A 6162-nucleotide genomic window follows, 5' to 3' on the forward strand; every position below is an offset into this window, starting at 1 on the left:
TAGCCATCCTCACATTATCTTATGACATGTGTGTTGTGATTATTTTCTCAATGTTAAATGGTGATGTGCTTATAAGATGGATGTTGACCTTATTGTGCATAATGCATTAATAGACTAGATGCCATAGTCGGCTTGGAAACGAGTGCATTGGTGGCCCGTGGAATGGGACGCGGAGGCACTATGCAATCGTACTTTGTCATATAGGAGCATGCGATGTAGGATTATCACTTTCCCGTGCTACGACCCTTCCCAACAGGGATTGAGGTGTTGGGTTACCATTTGGGGGGAAGCAATGGTCGCAATTGTTGGGTCACTGTGGCAGTTAGATATACACCCGGCTGGTCATTAGGACAATCGGCAACCCCGATGGTATATTCAAGAGGGCCAATCGTATTGCTTTTAAATTGCTGGAGTCAGCACCTTTAATTTCTGTCATTTACTTTATGTTGAGAGCTGGTGGTCGGCATGTTTTACTTTTCTGAGTACTCACGGTGGGCCTTTTTCGACAGCCCTATGGGCGTATCGCGGGATGGAGTTCGCGGCTCGTACCCGGAGTATACGCGCACTGTGGTTGTAGTAGCACTAAACCAAGGACTTAGTAATGTTGTTTAGGTGGATGTGATTTAAAATGAATTGCGTAGCATATAGTGCATATGGTTGTGTTTTGTTCTATGGACTGCTGTGTGGTCCTTCTTTTCACTTACTGAGCTAGTGAGCTCATCCCACGTGTGCACCACTTTTAGATGATTTTGCAGGTCATCAACCTGAAGAGCACGGGTTGGGCCCCACAGTTGAATTCCTTGAAGAGGATTGGTGGATCCCCGAGGATTTAGAGCACGACACGGATTGCTCGTGTGAGGGCTATGCTGCGGGACCGCAGCTCTGATGCCTAGCTGAGCTTAACTGTTGATACCGAGCTGAGCTCTTTTTCTAATGCTAAGCTGAGCTCTACCTTTTGATACCGAGCTGAGCTTTACCTTTGATGCCGAGCTTAGCTCTACTTTTGATACCGAGTTGAGCTTTACCTTTGATGCCGAGCTTAGCTCTACTTTTGATACCGAGCTGAGCTGTACCCTTTGTATTTTTTATGATCCCTTTTGTGTACTTGATATGTAAATTGTATTCTTTTGTGTAAATATCATACCTACGGGCCCACATGTACTTAACTATATATTACAATTTGGGTGTCAAGTATAATGAGAATATTTACAGGTAAATTAAGTCTTTCGCTGAACTGATGAACACTTTCTTAGTTGTGTGTATGCTGTTGTGGGATACCGTATCAGATGATCCTGGCAAGTTTGGGTTAACCAGTGTTAACCCGGTCACCGGTCCGGTTCTGTGTGAACGGGGTGTGACACTACTAGCCATGACATCAGAAATATCAAGCATCTCTCGTATGGCATAGAGGCTAGGTGTCAAATCCATCTGATAAGGGCTGCGTTGCTTGGGTGGTTCTCGAAGTGCAGCTGCCAAATCCTTGATGCCTTCAACAATGGTGGCTAGTTTATCAAAATCGACACTTTGTTTTTAGGCGGTGCTTCTTCATCCTCCTCGTCATAGTCACATTCATCCAATATGACAAGTATGGCAGCTATAGCAGCCATACAACTAGCTGCTACTGTTGTTCTTCTCCATTGTTGATATACAGTAGCATCCATATTCCACTTCTAAAGGAACAAACATTGAACTCAAAACTATTGATGTAACAACATTTAATTGGACATTTCATTCTTTTAGTACTGATGTCAAAAGTATGTAAACCTATTTGGCATAAAATCTTCAATACCCAATAACATTTTGCACATCAGTGACTTGGATGAGATCTGTAAATTGCAGTCTATATAGAAAAAGAGAAGAAAATTCTGTTGAGATTTGTTTTAGTACGATTTTATGGATTATCACTATCTACATGCATGGATTAAAACCTAATTAAATTTGCAATTCAGCAAGATTTAATTTGTGCCATTATTTAAAAATGCATTTTAAATTTCATAGAAAATAAATATGAGAATGCAAAAATTAATTAATAAAAAAGATGAGTAATTTAATGACTTAAAGTGAAAAAGAATACCCCCAATTCCCCAACCAATAACACCAAAGATGTAAGAAAAAAAAAATAGAAAAAAAAGTAGTGGGTTCTCTTAAAAGAATCAATAACTGGATGAAAATAAGAAAAGAATGAAATAACCACCAAACCAAAGACCACAATCACATTCCCTGCAACACAGGATTCCAGTGAACAAACAAATTTCAGGTGAGGAGAACACATTGGGCCAAATGATGAGTAATCAGGGATATCTTTGTTTTTGTGTTCATTAACCCCAGAGCCTGCTGCTTTTATAAGTCCAACTGCTATAAACATGAAGTCATAAATTGCATCTATCATCTAGCCATAAACCCCTATGTTTTCAATTATACACCAAATGCAACCATTACTTTATTTGTATAGAACACTAATGACAATTCCCTCTAAACCCTATCAAGATCATCAATTCAATATAATTTTTTCTACTCCTATGTAAGAACCTTTTCTGTCCTATATAACTCATGAGGTGAACAAGGATGTAGTTGCAAAGTTACTTAGCATTTGGCTATTTTAACAATTTATGAAGAGAATGATTGAGGAGAAGTATGGGATATCACACCTGAAAGGAGGGAGTAATCAGAATAGAAGTGAGAAGAAATAGAAGCTCTTGGTTGGTTCTGTCAACTGGCTAACATTTATGTAGAGCACCACACAACCCAAAAAAAAGTAACAAATCTTCAAAAAACTGCAAATCACCTTTTGAGGTTGTCGAAAGGTGGGGGTTCCTCTTATATAGAATTAACTTTTGGATCAACATGACTCAAAGAGGGAATCCTAATTACTCTGAGACTAAATTTAACTTTCAGACTCAACAGAACAGTTAACCTGTCACCCACCATAGAAAGGTCCTAAAGTGAGATGTATAGCAATCCAGAAAATAAAATGAGAGAAAACCACAACATATATAAGATTTTCCAGACAAAAGGTTTGTGTTTTCCCCTCCGATATGGCATATGTTCGACAGATTTGACAAAACCATCTTCTTTGTGACAAATCACTGAAAAATGGTAGATGATACAACTACCTTCCCTAAAAAAAAAAATTGATATACAACAACAGCAGAACAGAACCGCTAATAAAACCTAAGAGAAACATAAATCTCATCTCATACAGATCAAACAAGACAATGATTAGAAATATAATCAGAATAAATACTGATTAACAGAAGAAAAAAAAAGAAGTAGGAGATGGTACCGAGCTAAAGATGATCGGAATCGGCGATGAAGAAAGATTCTGGTCTTTCTTGATTTGTTGTTTCTATGGTTTTTTTTCCTCTTTCACTCTCTCAATTTCTGTTATCTGGAAAAGAAGGAGAAGGAGTCGAATGAAAACCCTTCGATTCTTCTCAAGAAATGAAAACCCTTCTTTCTAGGTATTACCTACAAACGAGTTGAGGAAGAAGACACAGAGCTGGAGAGAAGATCGCAGCCTTACCTCTGCTGGGAGAGAATAAACTAAGTTGAGGAAGAAGCCACAAAGCTAGAGAGATCGCCTTCCTTTGTCTTTCTTCCACCAGATCGCTTCCTTCGTCTTTCCCACAAGAGTCCCACCAAATCAGTGGGACTTTGAAAGGGAAGAAATGGAAGAAACATGCCTCCGACAGGAAACCCTGACCATCTGACAATTATTCCATAGCTCTCCCACCCCTTTCATCCAAACAACCCTATTTTACACTATTTTGTGGGAAAGTTGTCAGAAATCCCACCCCATTGATCCCACCCCACCAAGTCCCCTCTAAGCAAGTAGGCCCTTATGGTTCCAATCAATGGATAGTGAGCAGCGATGGTGAAGACGGAGCACTTGGGTCTTCTCGGTGAGCAACAACGGTGAAGAAAGAGGCGGATATGAGAGGGCTGGCTTTCTCTTCTTCTGATCGATTATGTAGAGGGGCATTTAGGATATTATGAAAAATAGGTTAGGCACTTAACAGCAGAAACTAACACTCACTAACAAGTGATAGAATCTTCTGATTTGGAGGGAGGGGAGTGAAATATTTCAAAAAACGTGGAAGAACTTGATGTTTCCCCAAAGTTCAGGGGAGGGGAGTGATAATTCCTCTATATATAAATACTAGTAAAATATGCACGTGTTGTCTTATGTTAGAGAGAGAGAGAGAGAGAGAGAGAGAGAGAGAGAGAGAGAGAGAGAGAGAGAGAGAGGCAACCAATGACTATTGAAGACCTGAATGTTGAAGCCTGTGACTAAAAAGAAATAAAATTCTTGCAATGTCATAATTACTTTCTGATAAAAAAAGATATTTAAATTTGTAGACAAAAATGAAAGAGAATCATTATAATTTTTTTTTTGTTACACACAACACCAACAAAATTACAAGTGAGACCCAACAAAGTTTTTGTTAGCTATTCTTCTTGTACTCCTTATATTCACTTTTTTCATCATTTAAATCACTCACCACTAACTCCAATGTCATTACCATGAACTAACCCACATGTATAAAGCATCATACAATGACACAAAACCCATATAGGTGTTAGAAACAAATTAAGTGGTACAACAAAATACTAAACAGAGAAGTTAATACCTAAAGATGAAGTAAATTTGACATGGTTGTGGTTGATGTATACTTCATCCGAGCATAGTATAAGTTCTGATCAATTACTGATCTGTAGAGAAGTTAAATAGTTTAATTTCTCAGTGTTAGCTAGATTGTTAACTTTAGTGCACAAAAGATATTATATATACAATACGATAAGGTTGAAACAATCTCTCAACATTCTCTGGGTAAGATTACATGGTTCTCGCTATAGTTCTCCCCCTCCCCCGGGGACCTCACACATGTTGGATCCTCATGCACCAGGTACGCAACACGCCCTTTTAGTGTTTACTCTAAAAATTCGATCAATGTGATATTGGCGAAGATAGATAATGTCATCGGCGGACTCACCTTCTTGTTGAAACAAGAAATAAGCTAAGTCATGATGCATTAATATTTGCAAACAGATTGACACAAGTGATAGAATTTTTATTTTTTTTAAATGCTCAAGACCCGAGAGAGAGAGAGAGAGAGAGAGAGAGAGAGAGAGAGACCCTCTCGTTGACTTACCAAATTTTGAAACAATGCTCTATTTGCTAATAACTCTAATTCAGGGAGCCTCCAAGATGTTGAAACTTGACGCTGAATTTCACACAATCAAATATATCGAAAACGCTAACCTCACAAAATCTATGATCCTCATGAGTCTAACCTTTAAAGAAAGAGAGTATTTTATTTCCTCGTCAAGAACTTCACATGATAATGATATGTATATGAGAACTTGGTAAAAGAAAAACAAAGCAATGAAAAAAATAAAATAAAAGGTAGTGCTAGACAATGAAAAACTTGCTATGTCTTTGCTCAAAATAAACTAAAGGAAACAAATTATCGAATTAGGAGATCCATCTTCGAACGTGAAAATTTTGGGATGGAAAAAAAAAAAGGACAAACAAAATCCATTTCAGTGGTAATACCTTCCAATATTTGTGTTTGCATTCATCTAAAATAATCCAAGATAGACAAATAATGAAAGAACAACATCGCAATACGAAGAAAAAAATGATGAATTTTCCATGGTGGATTTGATTTCCTCCCTTGTCTTATAAGGACTATAGATGTGCATTCAGAGAGATAGAGATTGGAAAATGAAATTGAATAAGAAATATATTGGTTCAATTTTTTTATCGATAAATGGCAAGATCCAATTTGATAAAACTGATAAATTTTTTAGCGGATTAAAAATAAATTTTTACTTGGCTGGGTCCAAAATTAAGAACACTAAAAAAAGCTGTCCCTTCAAGATTGTTTACAACTTCTTTCCTTCTGTGTTTTGGTTGCTCAAAACAATTTTAATGAGAGAGAGAGAGAGAGAGAGAGAGAGAGAGAACAATGAAACAAAGAAGAGAAAAGAAACAGCAGAGACAGAGATATATACTTATGGCCTTTGGGTGTGCTAGAGCTTCAAGGATGTCAATGGGAGTGTCTGTCCATTGCAGAGAGAAACCAAGTCAGAAAAAAATCCTCTCCTTTGGTCTTTCTAGGAGATCTTTAATAATAATAATAATAATAATAATAATAA

General features: G+C 37.5%; 1 long non-coding RNA gene across 1 annotated transcript; it reads right to left on the reverse strand.

The window, feature by feature from the left end:
- Positions 1-1527: 1527 nt before the first annotated feature.
- On the reverse strand, positions 1528-6112 carry LOC122073058. Its single transcript, XR_006138643.1, has 3 exons — positions 6019-6112; positions 5154-5225; positions 1528-1670 (listed from the first exon to the last, which is right to left on the reverse strand). It is a non-coding gene; the product is annotated as an uncharacterized LOC122073058 (long non-coding RNA).
- Positions 6113-6162: the final 50 nt, after the last annotated feature.

This window comes from Macadamia integrifolia, chromosome 3 (genome assembly GCF_013358625.1).
Source record: "Macadamia integrifolia cultivar HAES 741 chromosome 3, SCU_Mint_v3, whole genome shotgun sequence".
NCBI lineage: Eukaryota > Viridiplantae > Streptophyta > Magnoliopsida > Proteales > Proteaceae > Macadamia > Macadamia integrifolia.